Source organism: Salarias fasciatus, chromosome 4, assembly GCF_902148845.1.
Source record: "Salarias fasciatus chromosome 4, fSalaFa1.1, whole genome shotgun sequence".
Classification (NCBI taxonomy): domain Eukaryota; kingdom Metazoa; phylum Chordata; class Actinopteri; order Blenniiformes; family Blenniidae; genus Salarias; species Salarias fasciatus.
The window spans coordinates 25,366,453-25,382,921 of NC_043748.1; the positions used below are offsets into that span (position 1 = coordinate 25,366,453).

A 16,469-nucleotide genomic window follows, 5' to 3' on the forward strand; every position below is an offset into this window, starting at 1 on the left:
CTCCAGGCCTTTTTCCTGACATGTCTACAGTGTGAGCTGTGGACCAGCGGAGCTGTTACACACTCTGCAGTGAGACCGGGTGGCCATGAGGGTGGAACAGTGGTTAGCGTTCTGGCCTCACAACAAGAAAATCATAGGTTCAAATTCATCAAATACAAATATCCACTCTCTCTGTGGAGTTTGCACGTTCTCCTCGTGTGTAGGTGTGTTTTCTGTCCGAAAGCAACACCTGAGTTTAATTGGTGAGTCTAATGGCCCCTCGGTGTGAATGTCAGTGTGTGTGGTCGTCTGTGCTGGTCCATGTGATGGAGTAGAGACCTGTCCTCCCTGGTCCCGGTGGACCTGTCCTCACCTGTCCTCCCCGGTCCCGGTGGACCTGTCCTCACCTGTCCTCCCCGGTCCCGGTGGACCTGTCCTCACCTGTCCTCCCCGGTCCCGGTCTCTGGTGACCTGTGACCCTCCACAGGATTAAGTAGTGTCAAAGATGGATGGATGTTAGGAAAGCAGAACCATCGTGTTTGCTGGTTTAAGCTGTGTTCACTGTGTGTGTGTGTGTGTGTGTGTGTGTGTGTGTGTGTGTGTGTTTACACTTTACACACTCCATCCAGCCTCCGTGTTGACTGTGAAGTTTGTTGTGCTCATGAATTCGAATGGTGTTTTCTCACACTTAATTAGTGGTTCAATCAGAGCCAGTTTATTCCACGCACATGTGCACGCACGCACGTACACACACACTGTAATATTTGCATCACCAATCTGAAAGTGTGTGTCTCTGTGTTTTCCGCAGAACCTCAGCTCAGAACGTCAGACGAGCAGCGTCGTGGTGAGTACGACACCTTCTGTTTTCTCCTGCAGAGGAAAAGCTGAGATGAAAAGATGCAGAATGAGCTGAGAGTGTCCCTTAAATTCATACATTTCATACGTTCAGTCCTCACACTCAAAACTGCTTCCCCACCTCATTGTTAATGAGCTGCTGTCTGATTTCCTCTTCTCAAAACAGTTCCTGTATGAACGCAAAGACTTTTAGACACTTTGACAGTGTGTGACTCCTCCTGCTGTCCACCAGGGGGCAGCGTGCCTTTAACTTCATCTCCTCTCAGTGACATAATATCGCAGATCGGTTCATGCAGTGTCATTATTAGTGGGGAATTGCCTTTGTTTCCTCTCTGGAAGACGATATGTGGTGTGAACAATCACCAGAGTCCCGTTTCCCCGCACAGCGTCTCCTCTGCGCCGACCGCTTCCACCGGCGCCTTATTAACACCTCCTGTCACTGTGGGGTATAAGTGGTGCTGTGCTGCTTTTCTGCGTTTGTGTGTGTGTGTGTGTGTGTGTGTGTGTGTGTGTGTGTGTGTGTGTGTGTGTGTGTGTGTGTGTGTGTACGTGCGCGCGCAGAGCCTTTAGCAGCTTGTCTTGTTTTGCTCCTCACTCTGCAGGTTTCCACGCAGGGAGCTCTCCAGGGTGCTGAACAGACGCAATACCAGGTAAGGCCGCTGGATGGCGGCAGAACGCTGTTACACCCCCATGTCAGCCTGCACAGTGAAATGAGAGAAAGAGTCGTCTCCAGACTGGATGGAGTCAACAGACAGGCGGACTGTCGCTCGGTAAAGTGTGTCTGCGGGAAGGAGTGGGCTCCTCTCTCTGTTCAGTAAAGTTTTCGGTTGTTGTCCAGTAAAATTTATGTCAGAGGTCTCAAAGTAATTTTAATTGAGAAGCCAAACACACCAGTCTGAATAAAATGACGGCTAAATAACTCCTCCACTAACAACCTAAAGGGAAAAAAGCACATTTTTCAAATTATGCTATTTTTACCAACACACTCAGTGAAAGAGTTAAACGCTGTTTCTTCTTTTGGCCCTCGAAAGTTTATTCCAACCAAATATTCAATTTGTTATTGACTGTTGTACTTCGCCACCAGTTATTGGGACGGTTTCATTTTTCTGAGCCACTTGACACAGTTGTCAGCTTAAGTAATGAAATACGGTGCTGCAGTAGTGAAACCAACAAACAGTGAAGACAGTATTTTCATGCAATCATGCAAAAGAAAAGAGGACACGTCCGTGCACATAAAGTAGCTGAAGTGTTGATACAAGGCAGCATGGATCCGAGCTTCCATGGTGTTCACAACTCATTCTGCAGAAATGGAGACCTTCTCTGGTCCAGTTTTGGACAAGACAACTGGAGGAGTGGACCAGCAAGTGACTGTAGATTCAACAGCATAAACTCTGCTTTGAGATTATCTGATTGAATATTATTCCTTTTCACTGGTCTAAATGATGCACGTTTCAAACGGAGATGCAGACCAGCTGACTGCATCATGGCCCCCTGCATGCACGCTGCTGTGATGCAGACTGCTTCCTGCGGGGGGCGCTGTGGCTCTCTGCTGCTTCTCATTCAGCTCTGGAGCAGAGTGGGTCTGAGTGTGCAGAGGGAAGTTGAGAGCTACTTTTAGAGCCTCTGGTGGGCAGAAATAGCAGCGAGCTGCTGCTTTAAGAGGCTGCTACCAGGCTTACATAAATAGAAACAAGGGATGTGTGAGGAAGAGAAAAGTCGGAGCCAGCTAATCTGGCACAGTATTAATAGTATGAAAAACTTCAAATGGGGAACCTTTTGTTCAAATGACCCATATTACAGGCGGGCCTCGGGGGGCCTGTGGGAGAAAAGGTCTCTTTCAGGCGTGCTGCTTGATTATGAACGCAGCCCGGGGATATTGCTGAACTTCAGATAATTGCAGCGGACTGCAGCTTTTGGCTTTGATAGCCTAAACAAACTCACCTCCGTCCACGTCCTCCAAACACAGCCCGGCTCCACTCGGTGCCAAAGGGCCCTCCAAGCAGAGGGCAGCGCTTTCCGAGCACTTACACTTCGTGAAGAACAACAGAAAGACCAAGTGGAAGATTTGATGCTCTGCGGCTGCAGAGCTCTCGTCTGAGAGTAACTGATTAATTTTCAACACACAGACATCCATCCCTCATCCATCCCTCATCCAGCCCTCACCCTGACCCTTCCTCCCAGCGTCAAATGCAAAATCAGTAATGTTGGAGTAAATACTAGACTTTTTCATTCATTTTCTATTGTACCTGATAACTAATGGTCACCAAACACGTAAATGAACAGGTGAAGCTTAATCAGGGTTTTAAGAATTGATGAAAAAACTTCACTCTTCACATAAACACAGACGTTTTTCTCTTTTCTTTGAGTGAATCATCACTCGATTAAATGAAAGCCAGGATATCCTAAGATATGATATACTGCAGTTATTTTAGGATGTTCTTATAACATCACTTTACATGGTTCATATTCACACCTTCATTTGGTTTGGCTTGCCTGCAGCGAACCAGATGCCTGGACGGCCAAATCCCACACTGGCCTGACAGGCAGAAGAACCGAGCCCTCTTATGTGATTGGTGTGATCCAAAACAGGAAGTCCCGCCCCAGCGCCAGGCTAGCGGCTAACAGCTAACGGCTAACCACAAACAACCGTGATTTAGAGTCTTCAATGAGCGCCTGCTCTTCCTCACTCCTCCGCATCTGACCTCTGACCTCCAGACGGTTTGTAACTCTTTGTTAGTGCGTCTGCTCCCAGACCGGCGGTTTCAGGGGGGCCAGAGTCCACCGGAAAGGTCCGGATCTTTGATCAGAGGAGGTTTCACATGAGGATTTTCCAGGAAAGTCCTGGTTTGGTCTGAGGTCTGGATTCTCCAGGGCTGGCGTGAACGCGCCTTTATCTTCATCATCCTCATCACCTTCATCTTCATGCTCTTCCTCATCATCCTCATTTTACTGTGTTCCTGCTTCAGATGACCAGCAGGGGGCAGGCTGCTTTCATTTCTTTTTTTGTGTGAGTGCTTGTGAGTGTGTGTGTATGTGTGTGTGCGCGTGCGTGCATGAGGGTGCGCATGTGCACAGCCACAACGGGACTTCATCAGTTAATTAGTTTTTCTCCCTTATTTTTACTCTTGGCCTTCCCATTGGGGATTTCTCTCTCTCTCTCTCTCTCTCTCTCTCTCTCTCTCTCTCTTTCTCTCCCTCTCTGTGTGCCTCTCTCTCTCTGTATCGTCTGTATCAGCAAATTATACTGCGGGGAAATCTTTTTTTTTTTTAAAGCCCCCCCTCACTCCTTGGCTCTCTTTTGTACTCCCCCTCCCTCCCTCTCTCCCTCCTCCCTCCCTCGCTCCCTCCCTCCTTATCCGTGTCTCCCTCCATAAGCCTATTCCCCTTGAAGTGTGCTGGTTATGGATGCTCGAGTTGTCGGCCTGAGACCAGGAGATTATTAGGAGGATACATGATTAAAGAAACTCTCATTTCCTCCACGGCTGCAGAGGAAACTTTGCCAGCAGACCCGCTCGGGCCCGTTCAGTCTCCTCCACGCAGACTGTGTGTCAGCCGGCTGTCCAGCACACAGGTCGCTCACTTTAACGGCGAGCGGGATCGTTTCATGCGTGCCGAGTTCAGATGTGAACGTCCCGCTGAGTCAGGCGAGTCGCTCCTTCAGACAGCTCCTGCTCCTCCTCTCTGACTCAGGAATAAGACGAACATGCAGGTTCAGAACGAGCTGCAGCCCCTCTGCAGCACGCCAACGTTCTCCTGCAGCCGAATACACCGTCGTCTGCATACGTGGAGACGCTTTCCTCGCATGGAGAGCCTGAGTGGATCTGGACCAGGAGTGGAGCCTCGTGTGGCTCTTCAGCTGCTCTCTGGCGCCTCCTGCAGCTTCCAGCAGTTACATTAATACAACGAACTCACTCTGAGAGCTTTTTCAGGACGAGAATTCTGGTGTGTTTTAATTCAAATGTTACAAAACTAAGAATGTAAGCCTTCAAATGACATTTAACAATATTCAAATCGAGAAAACACTCAGTTTAAAATTATAATAAATTAGGGCTGGGCGATATAGCCAAAATTAAATTGCGATTTTTTTGCTTGAAATCCGATTAATGATTTTAATTGATTTTTTTTCTGTGTAAAGAAACACAATTACACATTTTTCAAGAAATAGGATATTTTAATAAATGCCAAAACGTCAGCATTTAACTGTGTAGGCAATTTAGTGTTTTACTGAGGTAATGTTAACAAGAACGCTTGCATGGGCACTGAATTGAAAGAAATATATAAAAAGAAAACTGGAGAAAAAGAAATGATAAAAAAATCCCACATAGATCAAATTTAAATGGGTTCAAATCCTACCCAGAGCAAAGTTAAGCGTCGACAAAACACGCGGTTTCATTTTAATTTTTATCATCTTTGCGCTCTTTATTTCATTTTGTGCCTTATATCAGCCGTTTCCTTTTTATTTTTCTGATAATTTGGCCGAGTGTCTTATGGCAGAAGATGAGGACCGGATCGTGTTTCAGCGTTAAAAGCGCCGCGGTGTGGGATTCTCGTGGCGCCGGGAGAGGTCTGATCGGCGGGGGGAGAGCGAGCATTCTCTGTCCCTGGCTGGCAACTCTTCTAACTCTTCTCATCTGTAAGAGAATGTTGACTGTAGTCTGTGCTACAGCACCAGTCCTCCTGGTGTGGCGACTGTGTGTATTACACACGTCCGGTAAAAATGACGGAGGGACGGAAAAAACGAAACTCGATGTTGTGATTTAATATTTTTCACATCGACTGAAAATAAAAAATCGAATTAATTCGATATATCGCCCAGCCCCATGTTAACTGTATGAAAATATATTTGTGCCAAAACCCAGAGGGAAAAAAAACACTTCTGTCAAAACAAACAACAACAACAACAAAAAAAAAGCCCTACTCTGAGCAAATAAAAATCTGTTCTGTGCTAACATGCAGTCGTACTGTTTTGACACAGTTTTGCAGAAAGTCATTCTGCTTCCAGAAGTAAACAGGAGGGGGTTTTTGATTCAGCAGATCGTTGAGTAACATAAGCGATAAGCTGAGCGGCCATGTTTGGCTTCATGTTTTTCATTAAACTTTGTGACAAAGAAAAACAGTCCTGTAGTTTCAGTCGTTCGGTGATGAAAAGCAGTCACAGAGAATGTATCCTGATCCAGAACAAGCTGTAAACTCCAGCTGATTTAGCGGCACTTCCCGTCTGAAATAGCATCCTGATTGGACAGAACCAGCCAATCAGAGCGACCCTGTGCCAGTCTGTGATTGGCTGTTTTTCTGGCGCATTAGTGCCGAGTGGAGCCGGGTGGAGGCAGAGTTGAGAGCGTGGACGATGTAGAGAAGGTGGAGAGCGGAGATCTGCAGGAGAACACATAACAGAACCGAGTGAAGAACAGCGGCGTTCAGCCTTCGTGGACGGATGCAAACATTCAAATACATTTCTTGTGCAAAGAATAGATATATATATATATTTTTTTTGCTCAGATTAAATTTTTCTCTGTTCCAGTTTGCTGGTCTGTGCTTCGGGTTGTGGCGTACAGGGTTAGAGTACCTCCAAGCTGGAGGTGAAAGATGGAATACACACTGCATGTCTTCCTCATTTCATTCGTCTCTACAGATGTGATTTTTTCATTGTAATTTGTGCTTAGGTGTCAGGATTAGGGAACTTCCCCCACATTAATGTGTTCATGTGATTTCTTTGACCTGCCTGGCCCCAGAACCTGCTGGACTCCTCCTGACGGGGTTTTTCTCTCAGAAAAGTCACTTCAGTGGAATTTAAACTCAGCCTTTTCCTCAAATGTGGCTTTCGCCACAGGAAGTGGAAATGTGGAAGGAAAAGGCTCAGAAGTGTTTTTTTTCTACCGTAGTCTCCCTTTAAAGTGCAGTCTGTAAAATCAAAGTCATGCCACGTTTGTCCAGTAGGTGTCACTAATTGTCGACATCTTGTGAAATTTGATGCTCTTTTGCTCGGTTTCTTTGTTTTTCTCAGGTCTTTCCAGTCTGTACTGAGTTTCCTGTTCAGTCTGTGCTGAGGTTTCTGGTTTTCAGCCCAACTTCAACTAAAGAACAACAAGCAGACATGAAGGGGAGATGCTATCACTGGGCTTAAACAGCAGAGCAGCGCTGGTTTAATCAGCCGTTGTTTTCTTGCCCTCATTAGTTGGTGGTTTTATATTTCATGGATTATCTGCGATGCGCTGTGATTGTGTATTAATGCGGCTGGAGGTGTTGGAGGCTGACGGCGGAAGCCGAGGCGTCCTGCTGGGACGCTGCTGCTCTTTGGTTTTGCTCCTCCACAGTCGCGAGGGGCCGTCAGACGGTTAAATGGACGGTCCCGGCGCCGCCGCCCCCCCCCCCCTCCCTCCCTCCACCACCATCTGGATGAAGAGGCTCTGGGAGATCACTGCGGTTCGCGTTCACAGGCCTCTTTGTGGGATCAACTGTTCTCATGTCTGAATGCGGTACAAACAAAAGCAGGATCCATGCGATTAAAACAAGCCTTGATGTGAGGAAGGAGCCGGCAGCAGCCGTCTTCCCGTCAGGTGTGAAGGCAGATGCGTGGCGCTGAACAGAGGATGCAGGCGCATCAGATGTTGGTCTCAGATCTGTTTCACTGCTGAATTTCCTCAATCCAGCAGCAGCGTTTGAAGAAATGGGAATTTACTCCGAGCCTTTCAGCAGCACGTTCTGTTGTGTCACATGGAAACACGAGAACTGGTAAATAGTGCAGTTTTCATGCCCGGCCACTAGTTGGTGCTGTGCTTGTGCAGATCAGTGTACATCGTGAAGACATCAGCTCCTTCTTTCTGTTCTTCAGCCGTCTAAACCATAGACATAATAAAGAGCAGACCCCGCATCGGCCGCTACCACCAATGGGCGCTGTCAAGAAATGCGGCCGCCATCTTGGTCCGGTCGTCCGCCTCGCTCTGCGCCGCTGTTTGACCTGAGCGGTGAAGTCTCAGCGCATTAAATGAATCATAGTTCGCTCCATACTACGCTTTTTTTTTAATCTGCAAACGTCATTGAAAGAGGCATGATAGAGGCCACAATTTTTGGCATTTTCAAATGTTTATAATGAATAAAATAATATTTTAGAAGATGCTGGCAGAGCTGTATGCCAGAGTATAATAATTAATCATGGATATATTTAGGTTTAGAGCTAGGTTCCTGCTCTGTCTCAATAATTATTAATAACTGGCGGTTTTAATAGGCCAATGTAATATTTTTAATTATTTTTTTAGTTTAATTTTATATATATCTATTTATCTATTTCTATACACATATCAAAATATAAAATAATGTCATATAGAAGCAGACTGTTTGTTTTAAAATGAAGACAAGACAGAAAGACATAGATAGATAGATAGATAGATAGATAGATGGATAGATAGATAGATAGATAGATAGATAGATAGATAGATAGATAGATAGATGGATAGATAGATAGATAGATAGATAGATAGATAGATAGATGGAGAGAGAGAGAGGGAGAGAGAGAGAGAGGGAGAGAGAATCACATTGATAAATAATTTATGCCCTGTAATCAATAGAATATTTCCCTTCAACAATGCTAACAGCCTCTTTTGTTGTTGTTTTTGCTTTTTTCTACTCATTTTGTGTCTTTTTGTTTTTGTTTTTTGGGGGGTGGGGGTGGGGGGGTCATCTGTTTGGACAGATTCTCTCTATCATGATCATTGTGAACGCTGGAATCAGTTATTTCTCTTCACCAATGGGGGAAAATCTAGATATTCCTGTGCCTGTCCCTGCTGCGTCTATGTTCAGCTACAAAAGCAACTTAAAGAACAATTTAATATCACAATATCTGACCTGATCCAAACACAATGAGAGACACATGAGATACCTGGGAATTGCTTTAGATCGTCTGTTTTCTTTTATTCTTTGTTTATATTTTTGTGAGATTTCTCCTTTTTTTTCTTTTCTTTTCTCTTTATTTTTCTTTTTCTGTTTTTGTGCTGGATTTTAAGTCATCTTCTTATGTACGACTTTTACATGCTCATTTCTTTTTTTTTTTCACTTCGAATTTGTGCAGGAGCAGCATTTGTACAAGCTTTCTGGCTTTTTTTTTCGTTCCCATGCACATACTCATACTGTTTTGACTATATGTGCAAAAAAAAAAAAAAAAAAAAAAAAAAAGATGGATGGAATAACGCCATCTGTAAGGCGGACAGCCTGTCCCGTCCTGTCCCGTCCTGTGGACGTCCTGCTCTCTGAAGTCTCACTATGCAGCACAGACGAGTCTCTTGCTGGGAAATCCTCCCTCCTCAGAGCGATCTCCCACTTCTTCCTCACATTTCTGTCTTTAGGAAATCTGCAAAATGAAACAGGGGATCACCACAAAATCATCTAAGAGCTCACTTTCTTCCTTTTTCATTCTATTTTATTCCTTCAAGTTTCTTAGAACCTCCCATTCTCATTTTTCAAGTTAATGCAAATCTGTTCCTAAAAGTTCCTATAATTGTGAATGAGCGAGCTGTTTACAAATGACTCTACAGTCAGGTGTGATGTTGAGAAAACGTTTAATCCTCTCTGTGAAAAGTGATTCCTGGAGCGCTGCTCGCTGCCGTCCCACACAGGAGTCACAGCAGCTCCGGCTGAGTCCCCACCAATGACCGGAGCGTCTGCGCCTCTCGACCGGACCAAGATGGCGGCCGTATTTCTCGTTGCGCAGCACCCCGAGCGGGGTCTACTCTTTATTATGTCTATGGTGTAAACCGTTTAGGACCAAAAGCAATGTTTCACCATTTTACACCGAATAAAATCGTCTGGAGCCACAAAATGTGCGAAATGTCAGAAGTGAAGAATAAAACATTTACAGGTTTTTATTAATGACGTCTCATAAACACAGTTTAGACTTTTCCACTTTAGTAGTGAGTGTTTCCTCGTGGTTAGAACACTTTGCTTTATTTTATTTTTCTTTTCTGATTTTGATTTTTTTCTGTTTTTCTTCTCCCTTTTGTTCTTCTTTGTTTTCTTTTTTCTCCCTTTTCAGTTTTACTCATTTCCTGATAAAGAGCTGTACGAGCTGTTTGAATGGTTTTATTTTGACCATTTCCCTGTATTGTTTTGTTTTTGGAGTACTCTCAGCCAGTCTATCCATCTTCCAGCTCTCTTCGCTCTTTCAGCTGTTTTCCCTTCTTCAGCTGCTTTCAGCTGCTGGACTTTAGATCATTTCTGAAAATCAGTGAGACATGCAAGTGAAATGAAAATGGAAAAGAAAGGGTTCATTTACGAATCGCTCTATGGCAGCTTCTTGGAGCCACATGTGGGTCTAGAACCACCCGTTGAAGACCGCTGGTATGTCGATGGAGGACAGGCTGAACAATCTGTCATCCAGAGATCTACGATACTCACATCTACAGAACTACGGCACAGATCTATAGAAAACATATCCGCCATAGATCTGCAACACATAGATCTGCGATGCACAGTTCTTTGTTTTGTGAATGCCTGCTGATGATTCGTGCTTTGCAGTGAAACAGAACGGAGGCTTGTGGAGTTGAGATCGTTTGTAGATTAAATCGCTTCACGGTCGCGGTCTGGACCACAGACTGGACTGGACCTGGTCCTGGTTGAACCTGGTTTGCATGTTGAAGCTGCTTATTGACGACACCTCAGAGGAGTTTAATTCTAATTCGGTATTTCTTTTTGAGAACAGACACATTTTTGGAAAGTAGTCCTGAACTATTGCGAGAGTTTTCGGTTATTTCCTCCCTGTGTGTTTTATAAATCTGCTTCTTTTCAGCGGTCGGACGCGGCTGTGCGGTTGGATGTGAACTCTGAGCTCTGAGAAAGAAAAAGTGTCCTTCAGCGAGCGCCCACTGCTCCAGCCTCATCTGTATGGGACATGTTTTATTTCCTCTATGAAAATGTGCTGCATTTCTTCTATTGATTTCTGTCCGCAGTGTGATGAATTGGGTTTAAAGTCATACTCCTGGAAATGAGAGGAAGATGTTTGTGGAGCATATGAATGGCTTGTACCTCATCTATACATATTTTTGCTCTCTTGCCCCGGGAGGTGCCCGGCAGAATACATTAGAATAGCAAAATATTCAAAAAAGTATTGATTTGGTCATTTATAAAATGCTGAAGTCATGTATTGATTGCTGGCAGTGTAGCAGAGTTCAGACGGTTTCTGGCTCTTTTAGCCGCTTCACGTCGGCTTTTTGTTTAAAATCTTCACTTTTAAAGGTTTTATAAATGAGCCATTAGTCCGTCACATGTGGCTCTGCTGCACCGGCCGGAGAACGGAGGAAATGAAAAATCAGAGAGCCACAAGAGGAGATTAAAATGAAAACTTAAATCATCCAAACAGCACAAATTAAATGAGACTGCTTCAAACGAACGATCATAAAATGACTAAATCAGCTAAAAAGCAACATCATGAAAACTTAGGGAGCTTCGGTGGATTTGTTGACGTCCTGATTCAGTTTTCACTTGGTTTGTTGTTCACATCGTTCCCATCTTATGCTTCATGACGGTTAAAATACAGCATGCAGGCCAGTGTTCATAAACATGTTCACAGTATTTCACATCTGAAAGTCAGAAGAGAGCCTGCATTTAGTTTACATGATGCTGTCTGGCTGTAAAATCCAGCTCTTTCAGTAAAAACTGAAGTGAACTCAGAGTTGCAGTGTGTGTTTAAAGTGACATTTACACAGCGAAAAGCGTCAGAAGCCACCGGACTCGGACCGGATATCTGCATTTTCATGCTCCCAGAAATGTAAATAAATATTCTCCAGTCAGACTCAATATGCAGCTTTTTTTTTCAGGCACAGATCGAGTTTGACTTTTTGTGATAAATATTTGTGTAAATGTCATTTTGAATTACATGAAGCGAACATCAGCACAAAGATGCAGCAAATATCATCAAAATCAGAATATCATCAAAATAATAAGAAGAGTAAAATCTTCAGTATTTCAGACTTTAATCAGCTTTTCAACGAGAAACCAATGCAGAGTGTCAGTGACGTTCCACATTTAGTTCATATTTCTATATTTCTATTTAATCTGCACTGTCTTGATGTGAAGAAAGATTGAATGTCATGTCAGATTACGGTCATTATTATTTCTTTAAATCAACTTGAACACAAGCTGCAGAATTTAAAAACAAGCTCATGAAAGAATTCTGTGTTTTGATGCCGCTGATTCTGAATCACTCGCACCGCGTCTCAGAAGAAAACCCTTTGACAACCAAGCAAGCAGGAACGGAATCCAGGAAGAAAGGGAGGAAGACGAAGACTGGTGTTGACACTCTGAGCGTTTCACGTCGCAGCACCTGAAGAAGCAGCTCTCACGCTCAGCTGTGAACTACAGGAAGCCCCGCTCGGGGTTTTTGGCTGCAGACTCCGAGCAGTGAAATCAGTGTTCTGGGAGAAGAGCCAGGCTAAAATGACCACTCAGCTCCTCACTTTCTGTAATAGAAGCAGAGGAAGGAACAAGGGGGGATTAGTGGTAAGAGAGGAGGAGGAGGAGGAGGAGGAGGAGGAGGAGAGGGAATCTATGAGAGGGCTGCATACATTTATCAGCCAGGAAGAAAAAATACCAATAAGCAAGTTTTAGTGCCTTTGCAGCATCCTTGTTCAGTGATGCTCTGATGTTTTACCGACAGAGGTCTTCGGGGGAGAACCTGAGCTGACCTCCCAGAGAAACCGGAGCTGTTCTACAGGTTGAGCAGCAGAGATAATCCTCACGGACAGACCACACGCAAACTGCACAAACTGTGACTGGGTTGGTGGAGCGGTCATCTCACAGCTGGAAGGTTGTTGGTATGATTCCCCATCTCACCCTGTCCACATGGCAGTGTCCTTGAGCCCAGTCTGAGCGCCGTCCACAGCAGCTGCCTCCGCTGGTGCGTGAATGGATGAATGTGGTGATAACGTGCACCACGCTTTCGAGTGAAGAGAACAAACTTCCATCTTATTCTAGGCATTAAGACACTTTCAGAAAATGAATTTCAAAATGCAGAACTTGCTAAGCACCGTGTTTTTCCATCTCCATGGAAACAGGGATGAGACCTTTGACCTCAGCTCGTCAGCACTGCGGTTGTGATGGCGGTTTTCCTGCTCATGTGTGAGTCGACGAGCAGCAGCGACGACAGTCCGAGTGTTTGTTAGAACTGAACATCCCTGGACACACACATCTTCCAACAGAGCCTGAGTGGACCGTCACCATGAGGGAGGAAAGCAGCTTTACATTTTAGATGTTGAAGTTGCTCCGATGTTTCTCTTTAACAGACTTTTAACAGTCTCTTCAATATAAACTCCCATCATGTATTTGTACCTCCCTGCACTGAAACGCATGGAAACATTTAGAGTTCTACATGAATTTGTAAGATAGAGATTTAAAGCAAACGTCTCATACCTTCTGAGGGCAGTCAGTATTTTCCTCTTGATTCAGGGAATAAGGCCAGAAACACATGATTTAGCCAGAATACATCAGAAATTAGAGGGGAAAAAGAAATTTGTCCCATTTTGAATGAATATGGTGAAGTTGGAGGATGTCGTCTGAAATTTGGTCAGAAGACACAGTGGATGTGGCGAGTGTTGTGTGTGTGTGTGTGTTTGTGTGTGTGTGTGTGTGTGTGTGTGTGTGTGTGTGTGTGTGGTTTTCCTCCGCTCTCCGGTGTGTGTACCTTCTAAAGCTGCAGGGTGTTGTCGTCTCCTCAGGGCTCACTGTCTTGATCCATTTGACCACTGAATGATCTATGTAAGTGATAGAGCATTGATCTGTGTGCCGGGGAGGCGCATGGCGGCGGGAGCGGGCGGCGGTTGTGTATCTGGATTGAAGACACTTGAAATGTCAGGTGTGAAGCGTGGCGAACGGCTCCGGGTTGCATTTTACACGTGTGTTATCAGATATCTGATGGGAGGCGTGTGAAGCGGCCGAGGCTGACTGCGGTCTGTCGTCTCCGTTCGGCGTGAGCCGCGTGAAGCCCGGCCGTTCACACTCTGGTTCACTGTTCTTCTGGGGTCGTGTGTGCTCGGCCTCGCCGTGCACGCCTCCCGCTCCCAGCTGCCATCGATCTGGAAGGGAAATGAAGCTCCAAGCTAACATTACATAAGGCGCTAATATTACTGATGCTATTGTGAGTGTGGGAGGGAATGAAAACACACACACACACACAGACACACACTGCTAATGTGGATGTAGGTTGTTCATCACATGCAGTGTAAGCACACACTGACAGTTTCACAATGTTCTCACCTCAGATTGATAATTGAGAAAAGCTGTGAACTCTTCAAAAGCGCTTCGACATGAAGCCAGTGCAGGTTCCTCAGTACGCTCCTGAGTCCGCCAGGCAGTAGTGAAAGTGACAGCTGCTGTCCGGAGGCTGCAGAGGGAGCAGGAGAAGCTTCCTGCTTCATGACTGACTCCTGTCTTCAAGAAGGTGCCAGGAGAACTGGCTGTTGATAGACTGTGTTAATATTGTGGCTCCCCGCCACATTAAGAGTCCATGACTTACCTGGAACCAACGCCTGACTGTCAACATGACTTCAGCTCATGATTCCCCGTTTCCTACGCACGGTGAACCGAGTCATCACACCATACGTCCCTTCCAGTGAATAAAAACCAGCAAACACACACAGACCTGCAGAGCGAAGATTCATCAATGCATTTTCCCTCCTTTATACCGGAATCCTAACCACAGACCGACTGTTAAACCACATCTCCTCCCTTAAACCCAGTCTCAGTCATCTAGAGTGTAATACACTCCCTGTTTCTCCACAAACCCAAGAACACACACCTCGCGACCCTCCCATCATACACATTAACCCTGAGACACATGACATCTGAAGGGATATTTGATGTAAAGTGTTTCTGGACGTTGCGGGTGTGTGCTGGCAGGTTTCAGAGCTCACAAAGGGAGAACACACAGACTCCCAGCTGCCTCTGTGGTGCAGTGTTAAACTGCACAGACCAGGCCCGAGGCTGCAGCTCATCACAGCCGTCCTGATAAGGCCTAACAGAGTGTATCAATTGCCTGTGTCTTGCCTCCATCCGTTTGTGGAGGAGGAGGAGGAGGAGGAGGAGGAGGAGGAGGAGGAGGAGGGGAGTGGTGGGGTGCTGAGGGTTTACACCTCCAGCAGCACTTTGGCAAATGAAGCTTCTGACTTTCTCTCTGTAGCTAATCAATTAGCAGCCTCCTCCTCCTCCTCCTCCTCCTCCTCCTTCTTCCCTGCCTGCTGCCTCTTCCCCTCACTTTCTTCCTTTCTTTGCCTCTTTTTGTCTTCCATTCGGAGTGTTTAATCAAACACGATCATTATTTCAGTTTCTGTGCTTTTCTGGCACTTCAGATGACAATACAGTCTGGCAGTGAAAGATAAGCCCCCCGCCGTCTGTAAATTAATCCAAACTGCAGTTAAACACGCTTTACAGTTACAAATCACAAGTCTGACTGGCTCTTACGCTGTTAAACGCTGACCCATTTTTACTGCAGCTGTACGTTTTACAGCACGCTCGCCCCTGATTTACTGGGACTTCTGCATTTCGGCTCCATCCCAGCCATCTTTGTAGTTATCTCTGCTCTTTCCAGAAGTACATCCCCCTATTTGTTTTGGGTCATTATCCATCTGTGCTGCTGATGCAGTTTTGCAGCATCAGACTAAATGTGAGTGGGAAGTAGAACCCTGCACACTTCAGAATTCCTCCTGCCCCCTCCGTCAGCACTGCACATCATGAATAAACACCGCTGACCCAGATACATGCGCACGCCGTAACACTGTCTCCACCAGGTATGACAGATGGCGAGCTTCTCATTCCATCAGTCTGGTTTCATCCGTCCGGAGCGTCCCGCTGCACAGCGTGGCAGCTTTATGGACACGCCTCCCCGCGGTCCGCTCTGATCTCCCTGTGCCGGACGGTTAGCAGCCGCCTCACTCCTCAGGTAAACTCCACAAAACACACAAAACAAGCCATCAGCGTTTCAGCCTGTCGTTTGATTAAATGCAGCAGCGAGCGACGGTCTCCTGACGTCCTGTCCTGATCCATACCTCCACCGATCACCCCTCTCACTCCCGTTAGTCTGCTTCACTCCAGCTGCTGCTTAATCCATACATGTCTCATTAAAACTCACAAGGACCCGTAACTGGACTCAGCGGCAGAGATCACAGCTGTAGTCCGCAGCAAAAGACGAAAACCTCCACAGTCCACCTCATTCTGCTGCGCAACACTGGAATTTCCCACAACGTCCTTCATCCGTGTTAGTTACTGAAAGATCAATCAGAGAACGACTTCCTGTTTTCACTCCTATCAGCTTTGATGGCAAAGCTTCAGAAGTCTTCGACCAAATCCTTTTTTTTTTCGTGGAATGTGATGTGAACTTCCCCGGCTTTCTTTCTAAACCAAGGTTTTTTAGATTTGTTGGGCTTTGCAGTCCGCTCATGTCTCCGGGCGGCTCAGGTCCTCCAGCAGGCCGTCTTCAGATCGAAGACTTTGATTGTTCAGTTCCCATCTCTCCCCTCCATGTGCTGGGGTTTCCAGACACTGCAATCCGAGTTCCTTCAAACGGAGACCAGAGTGGTGGGCCACTGAATGAATTCACCCGTTCATGTGAAGCTCGAGGGCATGCCTCCAAACAGGTCTGTGTCGTGAGTTTTTCT

The 16,469-nt window shown here is 45.7% G+C and overlaps 1 protein-coding gene across 1 annotated transcript in view; it reads left to right on the plus strand.

The window, feature by feature from the left end:
* Nucleotides 1–817: 817 nt before the first annotated feature.
* The window catches only part of LOC115387603 (RNA binding protein fox-1 homolog 1-like), a 248,013-nt gene continuing 232,361 nt past the window's right edge, over nucleotides 818–16,469 (plus strand). Inside the window, exons 1-2 of the mRNA XM_030090384.1 lie at nucleotides 818–823; nucleotides 1,437–1,484. The gene's annotated coding sequence lies outside the window, so the exon portion shown is untranslated. The remainder of the gene's footprint in view (nucleotides 824–1,436; nucleotides 1,485–16,469) is intronic.